The sequence below is a fragment of the Trichechus manatus genome, unplaced genomic scaffold (assembly GCF_000243295.1).
Source record: "Trichechus manatus latirostris isolate Lorelei unplaced genomic scaffold, TriManLat1.0 scaffold00091, whole genome shotgun sequence".
Lineage (NCBI taxonomy): Eukaryota > Metazoa > Chordata > Mammalia > Sirenia > Trichechidae > Trichechus > Trichechus manatus.
In genome coordinates, this window is record NW_004444027.1 from 1,773,633 (window position 1) to 1,797,317 (window position 23,685).

Here is a 23,685-nt window from a genome sequence, read left to right on the forward strand (position 1 = left end):
GGATAGTGTCTTAAGCCAATCTCTTTTGAGTTGTAACAGAGAGCAGTGAGCAGAGACACATGGGAACCTCATACCATCAACAAAGCAGTGCCAGGAGCAGAGCACGTCCTTTGGACCTGAGGTTCCTGTGCAGAGAAGCTCCCAGACCAAGGGAAGATTGATGACACAGACCTTCCTCCAGAGCTGACAGACAAAGCATTCCCCTGGAGCTGATACCCTGAATTTGGACTTGTAGCCTACTAGGCTATGAGAGAATAAATTTCTCTTTGTTAAAGCCATCCACCTGCGGTATTTCTGTTACAGCAGCACTAGATGACTAAGACAGATGCTTACCAAAAATCTTTCGGAAAGCACTCTGAAAGGTACGAAAGGTTCTTTCAAGAAAAAAATTAGACAGGGACGTATACAAAGAAATGTGAACTTGGCACTAACAGCTGCCATGATACAGAGCCTTACTCTACACACACACAAAAAAAGGTAAAATACCTTTCACTTTGAAACTCAGTTCCTTACTTCCTTAAAAAAAAAAAAAAAAAAAGCTGTAATTCTGCCTACCTTAGAACAAACCTCTGCTATGACATGGCCACATTTTATACACCATGGAGATGACCACACCCCCCCACTCTCCAAGGACTAAGAGTAGGGTTGCTGTATTGGTTCTCACTCACTGCTATGACATCCACATAAGCAAGCTGGATCACTAAAGTCTGAGCCAAATATATAGTTGATAAATCCTCACAAACTAGTAAGTACTTAAAGTTTTGTGTCTATGATTTTTGAGGAAGACACATTTTATCTGAATTGGACTTCTTTTGGAGTCAAAAAAATTAAAATACAATTGGCTTTCACTGTGTGTGCTTCTAAAAAAGAATATAACCCCTGTCCCTTAAAACACTTGCATACCATTTCTGAGAACTACCCAATATACAGACTGGCTGAGTGATAAAATCCTATTTGGAAACAATGGGTAGTTGCCTTTATTCTCCCTGGATCCTCTGAAGCTTACATCATTTTGGGGACCAGAAAATCCAAGATCTACACCCGAGTGGAGGCTGTGCTGGAAGGATACATCGATGGTGCCATTTTATCACTCTGAAAACCGCCCTCTTGGCAGCTTGCTGCTCTTTTGGTAGGAAAATTCCCAAATGATTGGTTTCCACTTGAAACCAGTGCAAACGACCATGATTGTATTCTAACTGTAATCTAGGTTTTAACTGAAACCTCCAACAACAGAGAGAACGTATTTTCCTCTCTCAAAATCCTCTGAGAGAATCCAAACCCAGGCAGCCCAAGTAAGGTAGAGGGTAGCAGTGGGCCCCTGCCTTGGACTGAAGGTTAAGTACCTTGACAAATCGTTGATTGTTGAGTGGCAGCCCAGGCTAGAAAGGGCTCCAAGCTTTAAGGGCCTTGTGAAGACTCTGACTCAAGTCCATAAAAACGAAGAGACTCTAGGATGTCAAGCCCTCAACTGACTCTTAACCAGACCAGACCACTTGTCATCAAGTTGATTCTGACTCGTGGTGACCTCATGTGTGTCGGAGTATAACTGTTCTCCATAGAGTTTTCAATGGCTGATTTTTCGGAAGTATATCACCAGGCATTTATTCTGAGGTGCTTCTGGGCTGACTCAAACTCCAAACTTTTAGTTAGCAGCCAAGCACATTAACCATTAACCACACCACCCAAAAATTCCTCAATCAGCCCTTACTACACCCTAAAGTAACTTGGCAATGAAAGGCTGAGAATGCTTTGTACTTGAGATCTGCTCGGTAAGATGGCAGCCAACACAAAACCCCAAAAAGATCCATGGAAGAGGGAGACAATATGGATGCCTTGACTGACTGGCTCCTTTAGGTTTAAACCAAATGCTCATTTTTCAAAGCTAATTTTTTATCTAATCCATTTATTTAAGCAACTCTTTAAAATGTAAAATAAATGCATTAACAAATTAAGTACAGAATCTTTCATCTCCCCAGATCTTCCTATGGAATGGACATATTACCATTAAAGTTTATTCACCTGAACTATTTCAGTAAAAGACCATTTCAGATCTGAAAAATTGAAGTTTACCGGAATTTTTTAAGCAATAAATTTTCTTACTTTCAACTGTACTCAACCTCCTTAACACCCTTTGGCTAAAACACTAATTATGATGATGATTATAATAATAGCTAATAATACCCAAAGAAGAATGGATGCATTTAAATTATGGTGTTGGTGAAGAATATTGAATATACCATGGACTGCTAGAAAAACGAACAGATCTGTCTTGGAAGAAGTACAGCCAGAATGCTCATTAGAAGCGAGGATGGCAAGACTTCATCTCAAACTTTTCACACCGTATCAGGAGGGACCAATCCCTGGAGAAGGACATCATGCTTGATAAAGTAGAAGGTCAACGAAAAAAGAGGAAGATCTTCAGTGAGCTGGATTTACACAGTAGTTGTAACAACGGCCTCAAACATAGCAATGATTGAGAGGACCAGGCAGTGTTTTGTTCTATTGTACACTAGTCGCTATGGTTGGAACTAACGCGATGGCATCTAACAACAGTAATATCCTATGTGCACTGAACCTGTATTATTTGCTACATATTATTTCATTTGGCCCTCTCAACACTAGGAGTAGAAGCATTAATATCCCCACTTTACAGAGGAAATAACCAAGACTCAGAGAAAGTTTAAATTATGTGCCCAAGGTCAAACAGCTAGTAAGTAGGAGAACTCAGAGTAGAACTCAGTTTGTCTGACTCTTAGCAAAACATTGCTCTGGTGGGAACTTGCTCAAGTTTCTTTTGAAGAAAAAGAGGACTCCTTGCCAAACAGCTCATGAACTCTTTGTTTCAGGGGACCAGTGCCCTCATTGATCTACATGGGGGATCATGTCACTTACTTCATCTTTCTTTCTGGAAATGAGAGTGGAGTCATTCTTCATGTTACAAAATAAAACAAGCAAGCAAACAAAAATGTCTATCATTCCTACCAGGGACTGCATTCTATAGGAATTCTGTGGCTATTTTGGAGTGTACAGAGGGAGATATGCAATATTTATCAGAAATTCAGAAAACAAGACTTCTGAGAAGAACCCAGAAAGTCCAAGGATGGCATGGCCCAAATAGCTATAGCCGTCCTCCAAAAATGTCATATATTGTTCCAATGGATGAAGAAGGATCAGGGCATTTGTCCTTCAAGACCATGGAAAAATAAAGCAGGAAGTTAAATGTGTAACATAAGAAGTTGAATTAAATCTCAGAAAACATTTTTGGAGAATCAAGTCACCAAAATTAAATTTTGAAACCATTACCCAAAGGACAGAGGAGGGAAAAGGAGGATGAGAATGGTTGTACAACCTGAAGAATGTAATCAATGTCACTGAATTATATACGTAGCAATTGTTTAATTGGTGTATAAAATAAAATTTTTTTTTAAAAGGATAGAAGAGACTCTCCTGCATTGGCGATTTTTAAGTAGACCAGCAAGCTAATTCCTTGGGTAGAAGATAATTGCAGTCCTATTTGCTATGAGTTGGAATTGACTCAAAGGCAACAGGTTTGGTTTTTATGTGGCAGCTTATCAGATTGTCTCTACCAAGCTATTTCCATATGATTTCAAGGCTTCTGCAACTTTTTTGTTTGCTTAATATTTCTTATAAAAATTAGGGACCGTAAGTTTCTTCCTTTGTGACATGACCTCCCAGGCCAGTAATGAAGATTAGTTATCCATGCAAAATGGTAGGGAAGATGCCTGGTACATAGCAAATTAACTCCTTTACCTTTCACCAGTTATACCCTATACCCCTCTTGCCTCTATTCTCCCTTCCTTCCTCACCACATTTTTTAAAGGCTCATTTTCCAAGCTAAGTTATTCCACAGGGAATTGCCACAAATTCAAATCCGGCTCTCTCTGCACTGCCTATCTCTCTAATGTTAATATATACTACACTTGAAGAGCTCCCCTTAGTTTTGAGGGAGAGATATTAAGAGGGGCGGGAAAAAAGAACTTGCAATTAATCCATTCGAATATATTGCAGGAAAAGAAAAACAACAAAGACAAAAATGGTGGGTTAAAGTCCTCATCACAGTTTTCAGTAAACTATAGTCAGGCAAAATAATTCAGAGCTACATATACATACACTGGTTCCTGACTGGCAACAGGCCCCATTGAATCATTTTCTATTCGGTGTTCACTCCAATTACAAGCTCCTGGAAGTGGCACTTCAGTTTGGCAATAGATCCTTCGTTACTATACACACTGCCTCTTGTGTGGGGTCTGTTTTATTCATTTAGGCACCAGGAGGCAGCGACTCCCCGCACTGTGTAATTCTGGCTTTGTATCCATAGACTTCATTTCAAAGCCATTTTGTGATTTCTTCCGAAATGAATGTCTCCTATACCGCCAGTGTCAAGCAATCGACTGAAAACAGCCTTTGAGGTGCAAAAACAAGGGGGCCACTTTGATTCTCCACTTATTTCTGACCACTAACACACTACCATTTCTGAGGACTTGGGGTTACATGTTGAGATTTTTTTTCTTTTTTTCATTCTACATTCAGACACTTCTTCACTCTCCTGAATTCCATTACTTGGCACCATAAGGCTCATAGGGAAAAAAAATCTCTAAGGAAAACTTCTTGTTTTTGCACTTGGATGAAAATCTGACACCATTAATGAAAATAATAATTGAACTCTTTGGGCTTGAATTGAAATGAAACACAACACCAAGTACATGGCTGTAATTCCAATTGTTCTCATAAAATCTCTTTGCAATGTGCACAGTGTCAACTTTTCCTCCTTTTTTAACCATATCGTCTTCTTCACATTATTCCTTCCTCTTCCCTTCTCACCAACAAAAGGACTGAGCAAACCTGAATCATGTTACAGACTTCTTCCAGGAGAAATCTTTAAGTGAGACTTCAGAATTAGAATAAAAATCTATTTCCCTTTCTAATACCATGACTACTCGGTTGAAGGAGAGAAATGAAGTTATTAGTCAGCCATCAGCTTAATGGGTCCTTACCGTCATATTTCCTTAGCGCCCCTTCGTTCCCCCATCCCCCCTCCCACTTTCCTGCCCTCCCTGTGAAGCTCATCTATGCTAGGCTGAGCAGTGAACACCAATTACACCAAGAGCCCTTTGCCGCTGCCTGGTCCGCTGGTTTTACTGTTTTGCCAGATGGTTGAGGCCAATGTGTAAAACTCTCTACCCTACCATTAATTCATAACTTGGTAATAACTTTCCCACGGCTCCAGGAAATTGAAATGAAGTGCAAATGTGGATATTTGGAAAGGGAATCAAGGTTGGACAACTATTTTACACCTACCAGAAAAGATACCAGTCAGACGAAAAGATACCCCTTATTTACACAGTCTGGAATGTTATTTTCCTTAAACTAAGGCCTAGTGAATAAATTTGTATTGCTGGATAAAGTGGCAAACAAAGTTCAGAGTTTGGGCTTCTCCTATCATCCTGTTCTCTCTGCAGTTTTCAGCTGTATACCTATTGCACCTATGGGTCCATTCACTAATGACCTTGAGTTTGAGCTTCTATGTAATGACAGATTCATAGATTAGCAGATATAAGTGCATTTTCTTCCTAAGACAGGACACCATCCAATGTTTGTTAGCATCATTAAACTAAAACTGACTTTTCACCTGCTCCCATACCATATGCAGCTGCAAATTTTTAAATTAAACTATGAAGCCATGCATAAATTTACATATATTACAGACTAGCCTCTCCATTTAACATGCAAATGTACTCCAATGTTTCAGAACACCTTCTGTCGCTAATTAATTTGCTGAATTATAATTAGACTAATCCTGCATAATTAATAAGCACAGATTTTTTTTAATTTGTAAGCAGCTTGAGGAGATCATTCGCTTCCTTCTATAAACTGCTAAGTAAGTGTTAAAAAAAATCTGGAAAGAACATGTGTGAAAAGGTATGTTTGATGTCGCATACAAACTCAAACTAGCGTGGAAGATACAGAAGTCGGTATTGATAAAGGTACATATTTGAAGTCAACATTCAAACAATCAAAAAAATTGCATTCAGAGGATGGGGACTAATTCTCCCTTTGTCTCCTTGTATATAGTGTTTTATTCTTTGCCTTCTACCCGTCGGATCTTCCAAGATCACAGAGGCGGGAAAGGATTAAAGTAACCGTATGTTGTATTAGGAGAGATAATGATATTAACACTCCACTGTATATCAAAACACTCTGTGCATGCTGGGTGCTTATAAGCCCCTTTGATGGTATTTGGAATCATTTTCATTTTGGCTGCCAAAAACACCCGAGATCCATCTAGTGGAAACAATTAACTTCCATTAGTACTGTATCCATTTGGTAATGATTACAATGAAGGGTCCCTCTTTAATGCTGAAGAGTGGAGTCTCAAAGAAAGCCATGCATCTGTGTCCTAGAAAATGTGAAGTTATATACTTTTACAACCAAGCATGAACCTTAATTTTAACCTGAAAAAATCAACCAAGCTGAGCTCTCAAGGTACGCGTAGATGACTTGTTAGAGAATTTGAAGCAGGGCAGGAATCTAGAAGACCAGGTAAAGTTTAATACATAATCATGCAAGTTGAGAAAAAATCTACAAAGACAAAGTGGGAAATGCATTTTCTGGCAGGGGACATTACTAAACCTTCAGAGAGAGGAAAAATAGAATTTTAGAGAGCAGAGAGAGCTTCTTGGCCCTTCCACTCAGCTAAATCAATAATATTGGTGGCCAAAGATTGTTAGGCCAAAAGTAGGGAACCTCTTGAAATGTAGTGAGCTTTCCATCACACAAATTTAGTATTTTTCATAGTGATTTTATATGCAATAGACACTTTTTCTGAAGAATGGGTAACAATTTTTCCAGGTTCATTACCATATCAAATACACCCTCTCACTACTAGTTAGCTAATATTTTATTACAAAGCTGCAACATATGCGAGATTGGGAGTTGGGGACGGTTATAAAGTGCACTAGCACCTCAAAGCCTTGTGGCCAAAATCGAGGAACAGGTTAAAAACAAAAACAAAAACCCACTGATGTCAGGTGGATTCCCACTCATGGCAACCCCGAGTGTTACAGAGTAGAACTGCTCCATAGAGTTTTCTTGGCTGTAATCTTTACAGAAGCAGATTTCCCCACCTTTCTTCCATGGTGCCACTGGGTGGATACAAACCGCCAACCTTTAGGTGGAGCACAAATGTCAGGGCGCTAATCTGAGAAACTACTTCTGCTTCTTCCCTGTGAGACATTTACCTTGGATATCTTCTCTCCTACCTCTCTGGATAGCAAATAAGGGACAGCTACCTCATGGGCTATTGCAAGGACTAACTCAAGTGAGAAAAATATTTTGAAAGCACCTGGAAAAGGCTGTAACAATTTTTCTGAGCTAAGCAACGTTATTACTAGGAGAATTTGGAAACATAAGGCATTTGGACAGTTTTTGTAAGCCAAAAAAGAGCCCTTGCTACCAGTCCCCATCTGAAGAGATTCAATGACTCAAGAAGATTTTTAAAAAGCTTAAAAGAGAGGGAGTTTTTGTGCCCTAGTAGTTACTCAGAAGGAACATAACTACAGCTGGAATAATAATATCAATAAGAGGCTAAAAGTATTTTCTTTCAAAAACTACATGAATGTCATGGAAATCTTTAATAATGTCTTCATCTTTCAAGAAAAATCATTTCAACGTATTGTGCTTTGCTTTCAGACTCCCCACATCCCATTTTGAATGGTTATAATTGGAAATCTGTAGTCAGGAAAGCGTGCAGGTCTGTTTTTCTAGAACAGAAAAGTACCTAACGGTTAAGCACTCTGACACTCTAGAGTAACGGGGGGCGGGGGGGGGGTGTCCTCCATCTTTCCATGAAGTGTTGCACTGTGCAGCTCTGTGTCCATACTAGAGCAGAACTTGGACTTGGGAAGAGCCAGACTGGGCACCCACTCAAACCCCATCGATGGAAGAGAGGGGCTTCTGCTTTTGTGCAGTTTGTCTTTTTGCGGGGCTGGGGTGTATTTTTTTCCACTTCGCCCAGCCAATTTCAAAATATGTCCTCATGGGAGAAAGTAGAGAGGAAGTGATTGTGATCCACGTGGAGTTAGCTTCTGAGAAATTCCTGACAAGTTATTTTAGGGAGAAAGAGAAATAACTTCACATCGTGTAAAGTGGTTAGTCAACAAATCCACATCTTTGGCTACTGTATACATTCCAAGATATTTCTCTAATTTAATTTTGGCAAGAGGATTTTCCTGCATGAACACCACTTTTAGTTTATCCTTTTAACTCATTCTCTCTCCCTCCCTCCCCTCCTTTCTCTGCTCTCTCCCTAACCCTCAAATTCATGTTGGTACGTTGTGTTTCTAAGTGCTACCTAAAAGTTAAGGAGGAGGAGTGGGAAGGAGTGACTGAAGAAAATAAACCAAGATGATAATTACATCAAAATTCTATTTCATCTGAAAAATATGACAGCTTGCCTCCACACGAGCCATCAAGACCCAGATATTGTAACCTTCACGCCAAAAAAGAAAAAAAGAAAGAACGTGCAACCTGACAGGTAGCAGGTGGTACATATGGAATTATCATTGGCTATTAACACCAGGTCGGGTATCATATTAGCCACTTTCAGACTGCATTTGCCAAACCCACATAAAAATATAAGACCAGGTATTTCAATACACTGTCCCTCCTTTAGCAAAACAGATTTTCTTATATTACTCATAGCAGAGTCAGCCGGCTTTCATTAGAATTTTTTTTTAACTTTTTTTTTCTTAAAGGAAGAACTAATCCTAGATGATATAAAGAAGAAACTAGGACAAAAATCAGGTCAAGAATTTGATACAAAAGGCGCTCAGATAAGGCTCATAATATTCCAGTGTTGTCAATTTAGCAGACTGTGATCACATTAATCTAATCTCAACCCAGCCTCTATATCTACATTAGGTTCCAGCAGTCAGTCATTATTTTCAATTGTTTCTCTCATTCAAGCTTTCTTGATTCCAACTCTATAGGAAGTACCAACTTTATGGAGATTTCCAAATCTTAGTATCAAAAATGGTACCCTTCTTTTAAACGCCAAAAGAGATTTTTATCTCTTCCACATTTCTTCATTCTCTGTAATGCGATAACATTTCGTACTAACTCTGGTCATCTCACAGAGAACACTAATAAGTGAGCTTCTACTTCTCCCGTGAGTAGATGACTAGAATCTCTTAACTGAGGTGCATGGAAAAGCCTCAGGTCAGTTGTGAGGGAATCAGAGCTCAGCCTGGCCTGAACACTCTCCACTGGGAACTGAAGCAGTCACTGAGTACTTCGACTGAGCCACCCTCAATTTCTAGTCTTTCTCTTCCATACCATTCCGTATTGTTGCTCAGAAATATGCTGAATTACTCGAGCAAGGTGAAACTTAGCCATTTTATTTAAAAAGGGAGGCTAGACATGAAATCTCCCACCCTATTTCAGTTACTGAGATTTCTCACCCCAGGTTCAAAGAAAGTCGAATGTGAATGGGGCAGATTCATGTGACTTCCATAAATCAGCTCCACTTTGCTTAAAACAAGATCCTAAGTTCATTTTAAGGTTTCAAATGCCCTTGACTGAGCCTAGCTCAAACTCCAGCTTTCCAAATAGCTTTCAAACTGATAAAGATTTTTTTTTAAAAAAAAAATCTGGTTTTATGTTACACAATATTTTTTAAGTCCAGACCACTTCTAAAGATTAGAATTCATTTTAGGTACTTACTCCTGACCTTCACTGAAAGAGATCCAATCTCAAAGCCTGGTGCAGTAGGATATGTACGTATGTACAGAGTACATTCACTTGAGGGCGTATAAGCAGGATGACCCAAATAAAGAAAATCTTTCTTGAGAAAAAGAATATGGGGGCATGAGATATCTGCAAAGATCCTAAACCTTAAAATAGTTTAGCCACTCATTTCCTTTGCCAGAAGAGGTATTATAATTATTGAGTCAAATCACTTACATATATGCTTTTTAAACACAAGAAACGAGTTAGCACAAAAACGTATAAAAGTCACATCTAATCTCAGAAACTCAGCTGAGGCTTTCAGTGACATCAATTTTCTCACCCTTTTATATGTCTTTGAAAGAAGTGCTGGTAAGTCAAAATGAACCATTGCAAATTATTTTTGAAATGATGCAGAAAATTAAACAAATAACTAACATTTTAGCATCATTGGAAAAAAGGCCCGGATAATTTATAAGCTCAATATCCAATATCCACAAAAGCCAGAGACTAGGTTTTACCTACATAAGCCTTCCTGGCTCAGGAGTTTATAATTCGGTTTAGTGGTTTCTCCCTATGCAAGGGATAATGGAACACAACCATATTAAAAAAAAAAAAAAAAAAATGTACTTCCCCAAGGGAGTCAGCAGCTGACCTGGAAGTAAAACCTCTTGGCCATCACAGAGTTCACAGAGCCACTTTTGCTTTCTCAGGGAGCTGCTAGGACTCGAGCTAGCAGCAGGACTGGTTCCAGAAGCATGGGAAAGAGATGGCCACAGCTTCCTCGGGAAGACACACAGAGAAATCAGCACGGCCATGCTGGGAGAAGGCCACTCTGTGCAACAGGGTGCTCTCCGCTGACTTGGACAACAGGGATCTACTGCCAGTTTCTCCCTGGCAAACTCATCAGCAGGATCACTACCCCCAGAAATGGCCCAGAAATGACTCTGGCCCAACACCACAACAAGGAAGTCATCTTGTCTCATCCATGAGTCAGAATTTATTGGCAGTTCACTTGACCTGAACTGAAGCTACAATTCCACCATTCCCTCTGGTAGGAGCCCCCTTGAAATGTGACAGAACCTAAAAAATCATGCTCATTATTGTCACCAACTCCCAGCTTGCCGAGGTGACTGATTATAACAAAATCATGCTGAACAAACAGCTAGGCATTTATTCCATGTCTAAAATACTTTAAGGAGATTTCACCACTCCCAGTAACATGCCTATTTTAAATTGTTTTGATAATACAGGTTCTAAACTTTGATTAAGGAGCCCTGGCGGCATAGTGGTTAAGAGATCAGCTACTAACCAAAAGGCTGGCGGTTCAAATCCACCAGCTGCTCCTTGGAAACCCTATGGGCAGTTCTATCCTGTCTTATAGAGTCACTATGAGTTAGAACCGACTCGACAGCACCTAATGACAACAACAAACTTTGATTAGAACCTGTTCCCATCTCCATCTTTTGTTAACTAAGGTCTTCAGGGGACTATTTTTAGTTCAAGTGTAATATAATTCAACTGACTGGCCCAGCAAAGTCTGGGTCACAGTCTTTCACAGTTTGTACCAATCTTTCAGTTTATTATTTTGTTAGGAATATATCCTATCTTGAGGCTGACCAAGATCATACTGACAGACTTTTTCAAAGATTGATTTTTATATTACCATTTTTTAAAAAACAAGTTATATAACAATTGAACACCATGAAGAATGTAATCAATGGCACTGAATTATACACATAGAAATTGTTGCATTGGTAAATGTTTTTGTGTGTGTGTACATTTTCACCACAATAAAAAAATAATCACATTAAGAAACAAGTTATAAAGCAGTTAGTGAACTAATTTTGCTCTTAGCTCAACTATTTTAACCTGGGCTGAATGTTTACCCTTCTCCTAATGAGATGACTCATTGAAAAGTGAAGATAAATGTCATCTAGTTTTCATGTGATCTATAAAATTAATCTCCCATGCTTCTGTTAATACTGATAATGTAATGTAGGAGGCAGTGTGACCTAGAGGATAAAACTTAAGAGTAAGGAGATTATGTTCAATTACTGACTCTATTACTGACAATATTTTCACCTCTCTGTGTTTCGCTTGCCTACTCTTGCCCCTCATACACATTCCCTCACGTATCTTCCCTGTAAAATTGGGTAATACCTCTGAGAGATGCTGGGAGAATTACTTAGGTGCTTTGGGAAACAACTTGAAACACCTTTTAGAACTTTCTCGTGAAACAGCAGATATTGTTAATGTTCCTACCATAGAATCAGCCTTCTGGTAAGTAACCATGACATATTTAGCAAATTGTCTTTCTACTCAGTAAAAATGATACCCTTGTGAGCTCACACAGGTGACACGCCACCCAAAGGGTTCCACTTATTTCCAGACAATAAATTACACAGAAGGAGGGCACAATTGGTCGTAATTAAGTAGCAAAGTTAAGAAGGGATCAATGCTTACACTTCAGGGGTTAAACTAAAAGCTGACTGCATCAGGAAGGCATTCATGTTCTGTATTTAGCTGTAAAATAAACTGGGAGTTTTGTGTTTGGTGTTTGAAACATCTTTCGAAACACTAAATCAATTTAATATCAATAATTGCCAGATATATGCAAGAGTAAATGAACCAACACAGATAGCTTTGTTTGCAGAGAAAACAGGGCCAAATGGCTTTCATTAGCATGACTAATCCTGAAGTTCTGTGGTTCGATAATCAGGTGTCTAAGCCTGGATTTTGACTCTTGCAGTATATGATTTGGCACAGGACACTATAAGTACAGCTATTCTGTATCTTTAACATACATGCTTAATATCAGATCAGCAAGGGCACCTTTAAGTGCCTGTGTTAGCTACAATTGCACAGTGGGAGCTAGGAAACCCACTAGACACTCAGAAAATAAGGAAATGGCTCTCAATACAGGGATAAGGCTTTTCCCAGATCTGTTTTAGGGTGCCTTAGAAAACACCTGTTTTAGACTTGGGGGACAATCTTAACAATGGTTTCAAAAACCAGACCTGTTTTCACAGCTCCTCAGCAGCCTTGTAACGCTGGCCATTTCCCTATTGTTGCAATTACAGGACTGAATGCAGCCCTGGAGTTCTGAGGGTTGGTGGTATTTTCACCTCAGCCCCTGAGAATACTTCCCCTGGCCTATAAAGCCCCTTCCTTTTTTTAAAGAATAATTCTGACATACCTTCTCTCCTTGTAATTTTCTTAATTTTGTAAAATTATATTTATGACAACATTAACCTCTAAACAGGCTATGAATTTCAATTTCTTTTGGGCTCTATTAACTAACTTGTCGTTTAAAAAAAAAAAACAAAATCCAAAAGACAGTGGTTTACAAAATGAGCCAAGGAAGGTTGTTAGAATGGCTTGTGAGGCTGGAAACAGGCAAACTGTTGTCAGGGGTGCTGGGTTCCACAACTAACTTTAGGCACTTCACAGTGCATCACGCAGACATGTGAGAAAGTACTGGTAGAGCATTTGGAACTTTGTGGAAGGGGGCCCTATGGACTTTATCATTTGTCAGTCTTCCATTTCCCAAATTCCCATGTCCACCCCCTAACCCCTAACCCACCATTATATCACTTCAGCCAGTCCTTGTGAATACAATTCTTCAACTGCTTTTTGAAGTGTGTGTGTATGTGTGTGTGTGTATGCTTGCGCGTGAACAGCCAGAAACATGGAATAGCTCTTAAGGGCCTCATCACTGGGCAGCCGAGTCTCTGGATCATCTCCTTTGGAGGTCTGTGTGAGCCTTGGGTCAGAGCAGCTGCCTCTGAGTCACAGTGGGCTGTGGGGCCCCAAATCCCTTCATAGCTGATCTGGGGAAAGGGACAAAGTGCTCGGCTTTTCATTTCCATGACTGAAAATAATATATATATATAAATTTTTTTTTTTTTTTTGCAAAGTTCATCTAGTCCATGTGGGGAATGCAGTTGGAAGGTCAAATGTGATTATCCCTATACTTTGGTTTGGAAATTCACGGATTCTGATTATAAATATTCCTAAGTACAAGTGATACATGCAGCTATCAGCCAATTCCTTGGAAATTCCCCTTGTCTATTTGATTGCATGCTCTGCTCTCCTTTGCTCTGTGTGTGTGTGTGTGTGCATGAGTGTGTGTGTGTGTGTGTGGTGCGGTGCTGCACACTATCCCTCGACCTCCCAACCCCAAAAAATGTTCTAAGGAGTCTTGACTCAAACACACAAGCAGCTGAGAGGGATTAAGAAAGCTGCTGGTCCTACTGTGAGGCAGAACCATCATCTGAGGGCTCCATGTCCCAGGCGGGCCAGTGGGCCACAACTGCCTTATGTGACCAGGATCTCTTCGCCCTCTCCATATGATAGCCTGATTGATAAGTTGAGGGTTTCTGGGTATTCTTCGGGATTAAATCAAAGGCAGGCTGATGTCACCAACCATAGAACCCATTGCAAAAAGAAGCAATTTAGGAAAGCTCAGTTCTGGCCTATGAAGTCTCTCCTCCCACCTCTGCCTTTGTTTTAACTCGTCTTTCTAATGTTCTTCCCAAGTCTTGGTAAGAAATAATAAACTACTGTTTGCGTTCACGGTGATAACGTCTCTTAGGAAATATCTGGAAAGATGGAGAGGAACTCATGTCTCTATGAGTTAAACATCAGTCTTACACCTTGACCTTCATAAAGTGAAAAATACTTTTTTCCTCTAGGTATCACCTTCTCTTGTTCAGAGTGTTCCATATGGAGGGTTTTCACTTAGGGAATCTGCACTGGTCCCACTCTCCACGATGCTCATTTATTCCTCCCATTACCAGGAAGTCAGAACTCTTAAATGATGGAATGGTTGAGCTGCTTTGTAGGGGGCTGGGGAAAGAGGATGGTAATCCTTAGAAGCACTGAGTCCAGCTCTGTCCTTTTACAGGTGAGGATACCACAGCTTACCGACTATGTTAGGGACAGTGGGGGCATATAAAGAAGTGTAATATTTGGCTCCTGGCTTAAGGAGGGTATGGAATAAGTGGAAGAAGTCATCAACATGGCTCTAACAGAATGCAGCTATAAACTGAGGGCAGGAGCCACACCTGCTTGTTCACAGTGGCTCCTCCAGTGCCTGGCACAGGTGTTGAAGAGTAGTAACACAATCCAAGCCATATGCCAGGTACTGATCTAAGTGCTTTATATGTAATGTCTTATTGAATGCTTACAACAGCCATTTCTGCTAGATCATATTATTACCCCCATTTTACAGATGAGAAAAAATGAAGCAGATGGAGATTAGTAACCTGCCTAATACCACCTGGCTAGTAAGTGGCAGAGCTGATATTTGAACCCAGGTTGTCATATCACAAAGTACACACTCTCACGCTCAACCACTACACTGAATCTCAGTATGTGGTGAACAAATGACTTATATAAGAGATAACATCCCAAAACTACAACAAAAGAGATGCTACCAGGCAAAACGTAATTATCTAATGAGTGATATACGCAATATGTAATCTTCTTTGTTCATGGCCCTTGTCACTCTCTGACTTTATTTGTATATTCAACTCCTATCTTTTTGCCCCGTTAGAATGAAAGCTTCATGAGAGCAATGGTCTTTTCTACCACTTTTATCACTTTAGATTTTAGGACAACGTCCAGCACATTGTAAACAGTCAATAAATATCTGTTGATAAATAAATGAATTCTATGGGTTTTAAAGAGGGCAATATTATTATTGACAAGAGTCATCAAGAAGGACTACATGGAGGAGGTATGAATTAAGATGGACCTCAATACCTCAGTCAGAGAGTAGGACCAATACAGATTTTCTGACTAAATGAAAACCCTCAATATGGAACACTCTGAACCAGAAAATATGATACCTAGAGAAAAAAATATGTTCCACCTTGTGAAAGTTAAGGTATAATGATTGATGTTCAACTTACAGAGGTGCAAGTTCTTCTCCATCTTTCCAGGCTATTTCCTAAAAGACTTTATCATTATTTAACCCAAGCAATAGTTTATTATTTCTTAGCAAAACTTGGGACTAACATTAGAAAGTTCATCTACTTTGAAGCAACCTAAATTCACCAAACAGCACCTGAAGGTTTGCACAGAGGATCTCTGACAAATCAGATTAAGTCCTTGGGATGAAGAAGGAGGTCCATCTGATCTGTAAAACGACTTGGACATCCCAGCAGCCAGGAAAGTAAAGAGAGTTTCAGGACCAACTGGAAATTTCCTCTCTAGAGAGAATTCCCATCATTACAGAAACTTGAAGACTCAAAAGACCTAACAATACGAAATGTCAGAGTAGACAACTCTTGGGTAAGTTGTCGTGTTCACGGTGCACAATGAACTTCATGGGGACCTTCCTTCTGAATGCTGGAACCTGTATAAATGTGCAGGGAAGGAAGAGGTGGAGAATTGCTAGGATTAGTGTCGCTGCAGTCTTACAACGGTAGCTTTTACACATCAGATTGAAATGTACTCAACTAGAAATTAACTCTTGAACAGAGTCAATTTACATTATATTATTATTATGGCTCAATGGTTAAGCAACTCTTGAACAGAGTCAATTTACATTATATTATTATTATGGCTCAATGGTTAAGCACTAGACTGCTAACTGAAAGGTTGACCGTTCAAACCCATCCTGCAGCTCAAGAAAAAGACCTGTGATCTGCTCCCAAAAAGACTGTTATTGCTGTGTGCCGTTGAGTGGGTTCTAGCTTATCACGATCCTATGGGACAGAGTAGAACTGCTCCATAGGGTTTCCTAGGCTGTAATCTTTATGGGAGCAGATTGCCAGATCTTTTCTCCTACAAAGACACTGTTGGGTTCGAACTGCCAACCCTTTGGTTAGCAGCCAAGTGCTTTACAATTTTGCCACCAGGGCTCCATCCATAAGGACTACAGCCTAGAAAACTCTATGGGGTATTTGCACTCTGTCATCTCAAAATTGACTCCATGACACCTAACAACAACAACAACAATATTTTTATTTTTATTATGGTCTAGCTATAATTAAAGTGTGTCAAGTTTTGTTTTGTTTTTTCTTCTTTGAGACATTCCCTATCTTTCCAGAGGGGTTACGTAACTCTAATAAGGAAATCTTGTCAGGAATAAAACCTGGCCTACATTGCCTCATGATCAGCCCACAATATATTTATTCCATTCTATGAAGATCGAAATACAAGCAATCACACCAACAATGTCAAAGAACAAGGCTTATCTCCTTCCCTACCTCCTCTCCTTCACACAATTGTAACCAAACTTTCAGAAATTGTCAGAAATGGATTTCACCTAATTAGAAGAGAAAAGAAATGGGTTAGAATCTGATAGGGGTAAATGTTTTTCTTTAGGTTGAATTCAGTCTTGGAAAAAAAAATGCACAGCCAGCATGGATTCCTGAAACATTTACCCTGCTTTCTTAAGGCCGTTTGGCATCTAAGATGTACGTGCTGAATTTCCACATGCTGCAGGAGGAGAGGAACCACTATAAACATGATCTTTATGAGCATAAGCCTTTATCTGTGTCTTGTTAACTGTGAAAAATAGTAAGAGAAACGATGCAGACCCTTCGTTTGTTCTCATCTGACACATTCCACTCTGGAGATGCAGGGAAGATATGAACTAGAGGGTTTCCCTTTTCCACCAGAAGTGGACTAGGCTTGGTCCAACTATAAACAGACTAGGAAATATTCCCTATTTCCAAGATGAACCTGCTACTGGAGGCCCATACTATGCATAGTGCTCACAGGACTAAATAAAATCTTGTGTACTAAGTGCCAACTTAGTGAAGTGACTCCATATCAACACAATAAATTGCAGTTGCTAACATTATATATATATATGTTTTTTTCTCCAGCTCAGTTTTTAAAATTTCTTACAAAACCACATGCCCCAGCCAAAGAAGATGCTGCAGACCCTCCCCAGGCACTGTGGCCTGAGGGGGGAGGTCCCCATGAATGAGCAGTTGCTTATCTCAGAAGAACCATCTGCTCCTCACAGAGGCCAGTGCAGGGAAGGGAGGCCGGCTGGAGGCTCTGCCCTGTCTCAGCTGCTGGGAGAGAAGGCCAGGCCCGAGGTTCTTGGTGCTCCCAGTGGCGAATGCATGACGCCATCCAACTGCTATGGGGATACCGATGATGACAGACAGGATAAGGACAGTAATGGACACTTGGATGGCAATCAAGATTTTCTTCTTCCATGCTTTCTTCTGGTTCTCCAAGGCCAATTTGACATGTTCTGGCTCATGTTCCACGTAGTCCGCTGAGCTCAGGATGTTCTTCTCAATCCGGTTGATCATCTTCCCCTGCATCTCCACCTCAGTAGCCAGAAAAATGATCTCATAAAGCTCACGGATACTGTGTTCAAGCTACTGAATCTCACTGTGCTGGGCTAAATCTCTTTAGGGCCTGCGGGGTCACCTGAGTATCCTTCAGTATACTGGACACGAACTCCTCACCCTACCCACTAGCCAGCATCTGCCCCAGCTCCTCGTCAGACACCATCCCAGCAGTGGTGGTCTTCAGCTGCCTCCGAATCTGCTCTACATGCTTCTCCCAGTATTCATACTGCTTCAAGTTGCACTTGTTGACGAGCTCCACGAATTGCTGAGACAGGACCCTATGCTAGGTTTTTCTCATTCTCGTGTTGACTGAGTTATAATTCTCAGCAGCTTCCTCCTTCTGGGGCTCTATGGGCTTCAGTTGGGTGTGGATTTCCCTCCCCAGTTGTCTGATCTCCTCACGCAGGTTCTGCAGGTCCTGCTTCATGCTCTCCTAGGGAAGGGGCATGGCCAGGATGGTAACCTGCTGCTTCTCCAACTCCTGGACTTTATTCTCCAGCTTGACAATAGCCTGCTGAATTGTCCTGACCTTCTGGAGGAGCTCATTGTCCAGGCTCTCCAGCCAAGCAGTACCCACGGGCACCACCACGTGCACAAACCCAGCTGTCATCTCCCTGCCTCAGCTCATGGATCCTGTCCTGCATGGCAGCCTGAGCTCTCTCTCCCCTGAACCTGAGTCCCGAGGGCCTCAAGGATCTAAGTTTGGAGCTCACTTCCCCACTCACGCTCTGATACTCCCCTCTCTCATCCTGCAGATCCCAGCACCTCCATGAGTCACCAGAGGCTCTGTCCCTTGCACCAATGGAAAGGAGCCAGGTGCGGGTACCCCCAAGATTCCACAGGTCGGAATTCTCTTTTCTTTGCTAGTATTATATTCTGATGATCATAAGTTCAAAGAGAACTGTGCAGAGTTCAACTGAAAACAATACAACTAACTAATGCTTACTGAGTGCTGACCAGTGATCTGTTTGTATTAATTCATTTAAATGCTTACAACAATTCTGTATAGCACTATCATCCCCATTTTACACAGATGGGAAAACTGAAGTACAAAGAGGCTAAGAAAACCTGCACAAGACCACTTAGCTATCAGATGGTAGAGACAGGATAGAAACTTGAGCATTCTGACTTCAGAGTGTGCTTGATTAACCAACTGCACTAGCCCACTCACCTTGGAGAGAAGTGAGTGATCTTTTTGTAGCCAGGCTCTTCTGTAGCCAGGCTCTCGGTGCAATTTTTTCTTCCTGGAGTATTTTATCAGGATCTGTCAAAGGAGCCCTGATGGTATAGTGGTTAAGCGCTCGGCTGCTAACTAAAAGGTCAGCAGTTCGAGCCCACCAGCCCCTCTGGGAGAAAAATGTGGCAGTCTGCTTCTGTAAAGACTATGACCTTGGAAACCCTATGGAGCAGTTCTACTCTGTCCCATAGGGTTGCTATAAGTCGAAATTGACTCAGTGGCAACAGGTTTGGTTTTATTTTTTATGGTGAATCAGCTTGAGGGCAACTGGTGGTGGTGATGATGGTCCCTTAAAGCATCTAGTACAATGCTTAGTGAGAGCAGACATTAAGGATTTTCATTTTCTGTTTTTAAGGCACAGAACTTCTCTATTTTATGCATTGATTAGCTTTATTTCTTCATTCCTTCCTATTGGGAGCTTTTTCGTTTTCTGTTTTCCAAAACTTGTAAGTTCTAAAAAACACACAAATGTCATACATAAGGTCATACTTTGGCCATCAATGGCTCCCTCCTCAGAATATCTTGAAGAAAACAATATTGCTCCTGGGTGAGTCTTCACAGCTTCTTTCTCCCTCACCACTAAGCTAGCAGGCCTTATTCAGACCCAGGTTACCAGGGGGAAGAGGGGTAATGGTAGAATTGCTTTAGAAAGGGCTAAGATTTACCCATGGCGGGTGGGGGTGGAGGAAGGGAGGGAAAAAAGTGAGGGTGGAGGTTTTGGGGAAAAGAATACGAAGTGAGGAGTAGGGATGTAGAATTCATGGTAGCTTCATGAGGTGGAGAACAAAATAATGAGGCAAAATCCTATGAACTGAATTCCCTTTAATTACTCTAATATTGTTTAAAAGATGCATAGAAAAACTAGAATTACTTCCAATTACTTTTGGCTACTGAGTTTTTGAGTATGACTCCCTGCTGAAACAGGGACACAAGGGTCTTTGGTTTGATTCAGATTATATTTTCAAGGTTTATCCGGGATCACATTATATAGTTATTGACCATATCACTCATTTGGTACTTAATCTTATACTGACTTGCATTGTCTCAAGTAGTGGTAAAAACAACAATTCCAGAAGATTTGGATTAGAGGTAATTACTTAATATCTGTATGACTCTAGAGAAGTCACTGAACCACTATAAGCCACACTAGTAATATCTGCCTATAATAACCTCAATGAGCCCTGGTGGCACAGTGGTTAAATGCTCAGCTGCTAACCAAAATGTTGGCAGCTCAAACCCACGAGTTGCTCCTCAGGAGAAAGATGTGGCAGTCTTCTTCCATAAAGACTACAGCCCTGGAAACCCTATGGAGGCAGTTCTACTCTGTCCTATAGGGTCACTATGAGTTGGAATCGACTCAAGGGCAATGGGTTTTATAATAATCTTACCCAGAGGTGCCTCAGAAAAAAGATCTGGCGGTCTACTTCCAAAAGATCAGCTATTGGAAAATCAGCCTATGGAGCATGGTTCTACTCTGACACACATGAGGCCATCATGAGGCAGAATCAACTCAATGGCAACTGGTATAATAACCACCTTGGTTATTATAAACAACAAATAATACAATATACATGAAAGTGTGTCAGAAACCGTAAAGTGCTATATGAATGTTATCATCCCTCAGTGCCTAGACTGATTAGAAACTTGTTAATTGATTGATTGATTAACTCTGGCCAGCTTCCTTAAAAGTTTCCTCATTTAGCTGAAAAGTAGGGTAGCTATGTAAGTCAAGTGACATCCAAGAAAATCCAACAGGTTTATAAGCAGCCTACTCCAAGGGATTTTTTAGTTTTTAAATTTATTTGCAAACAATACTCTTTCTCTTCCTCAATGAATTGGACTTTGGTTGGGATAGTGACATCTGTCAGAAGAAATGAGACTGTCATTTTGGCTAAATGCACATTTGAGGTTGGAAGAACCTGGATTCCAAAAATTATAAGTGAAGGACTCAAGGACACCAAACCCCTGGACCAGATCTGGACACGCAATAGGTATTTCTAAAAACATTGGAAATTTGACTGAGTCTTAAATCCAGCAATCCATATATTGCTGAGTACACTGAATCGCCTGGTAAGGTTTTTGTGAAATATCTCAGAGCTTTTGTGACCTCATGAAAACAAACTGACTTAAAGTTGAAGAAAATGAAACTTCAAACTAAATTTTTATTTAAATTCTCCCCATTGTCAGCCGACATTTTCATTTCCCTGCCTCAGCCCATTTTGCCATAGAAACTTGGATGTTTTCATTGAATAGCAGCCAGTGAACATTGGACTGAAGGGGCACACTATAAATTTGGAAAAATAAATAAATGCTTCAGAACTTCCACTTGAAAACCACAGCTAAAAATGAAATCAAATCTGACCCACCCCTTTTCTTTTAAATTGTGGGAACAGACTTAGTCGGCCTCAATTTTTAAGCCTATATTACATTTTATATAAGCACCTTGGAGATCGATGCCAGGTGGGTCTACAGCAGTTGTGGAACCTTTGACTCATACAGCAAGGTTTGAACAACTTGAACCACGAGGTATCATCCCTCCCACACCATGTTCCTTAATAAACATGTGTGCTTAAAAAATAAAAAAGGAAGAAAACTTGGTTATGGGCATAAAGAGAATAATTCACTCCAAATTGCTCCTTTGATGAATGTGGACAAAAGAATAAAATTTGTCACCCAGCTAATATTACCATCAGTATTTTGTCCAGCTACATTCCTTCCAATTTAAAAACAGTTCAATATCCCTTTTACCTTCAAGTAGCAGCACTTAATAAACAGTGATGGATGGTTTTTATTTTTGTTCGCATTTCAGTCTTCCCTGCTTCTGTTACAAGGGGACTATTTTGCTTGGGGGAAATGTAGATCCTCGGTCTTTCTTGCATTGACATGCATCCCTCAAGGAGAGACAGCCATATTTAATTCATAACCCCCATCGGCTACACAAACATACAACTTCCCATCAATTAGGCAACACAGAGATGTTGTTAAAAATCAATGAGCTTATTATTAAATATTCTTTTTTCATGTAGCAATAATAGTTATTGCTGCACTATTGTTATTACTATATGTCAGCTGTTTAGGCAGCTTTCAGAGAGTTTGATTGGTTTTGATCTTGCTAGACAGGCATTCTATTAAACGAGGAATCCGGGTGAGGCTTTCCTGCTCCTCTTCTGCTATATTTAGAAGCCATCAAGAGACAGGGGAAAAGGTGTGCTGTAGTGGAAGGAACGCTGGATTGGAGGCAGAAGACCTGGGTTCTAGCCCCAGCTCTGCACATAACTAGCTGTGTGACCTTGGGTAAGTCCCTTCTCCATTCTGGGCCTTAGGTTTCCGCATTTTATAAAAAATGAGAGGGTTATCTTACGTGATCACTGAGATCCCCTCCATTTCAAATTTTAGGATTCTTTAATAATGGTTGTTTCGCTAGCAAAGAAAATAGGTAGAAATGGGTACAATTCAGCAACTCTCAATTGTTCTGTTTCAAAAGATTCTTGATTTAAAAAAAGAAGAAGGCAGAGTAGGGGAGCCCTCTGGAATCTGGAGCAGACGTTAAATTGATCCAAAAACCATATATGCCCATATTTGTGTTTTCATCCTCGTTGTGTGTTTATTAAAAATAATTTTGATATTTTGACACATGCCGCTACTGTGGGAGCCTCCTGCCTACAAACAGAGATGTTAAAACTGTGCCAGCACATGCAAAGGTTAAAAACAACATTGCACAGATTTTGGCAAGTACATCATATGCTGTCTGGCCGCAGCTGATCTGAACTGAGTCCCCCGTAATTACAGGAGAAGGTGGAACAGGTTTGCTGCTAATTGGAAAATTCTGCAAATGGCAGCACTGAAGTAAATTGACAGTCGTTAGAATATTAGCAAAATGAGAGTACTGATTAGTAAAAAGCTCAGATGCAGACTGTTTTTTTTTTTTTTTTTTTTACTGCTGGATTCTACTGGCAAATTGATAATAAAAGCTGAACTTAATAATAACAGCTGTTATTTGACCTGGTAATATTTTTTTTTAATCTGTTGCTGTTCCCAGACCAATAACACATAGAGAAGGTCTGTATCCACTGTTGCAAAATTGTTTTGAATCCCACACGGTATATTCAGACTTAGTGAAGGAAAACTGTACTTAAAGGGGCAACCCATCAATAGTCACGTTCTAAGGAAAGTTTATTAATTTGAAAAGCCGTGAGTTGTTCCGTTTTCGCCGCCTTCCCTCAGGTCTTGGTAGACAAGCGGGAGTGTTAATGTTTCCTTTTCAGAACTAGGCCTGAATTCTATTTCCAGTTTGCTTTAAATCTGTGACTGGTAAAAATGTCAGTTAACTTATTTTTTTACTTTAAAGTGGACTGGAAACAAAGTAGGATGTTGCCA

At 40.3% G+C, this 23,685-nt stretch overlaps 1 protein-coding gene and 1 pseudogene across 3 annotated transcripts in view; both read right to left on the reverse strand.

Annotated features, from left to right (window-relative positions):
• Window positions 1-23,685, reverse strand: part of EBF2 (EBF transcription factor 2) — a 207,732-nt gene that overhangs the window by 65,697 nt on the left and 118,350 nt on the right. The gene's annotated exons all lie outside the window — the stretch shown is intronic.
• On the reverse strand, window positions 17,706-18,715 carry LOC105756598 (syntaxin-4 pseudogene; annotated as a pseudogene).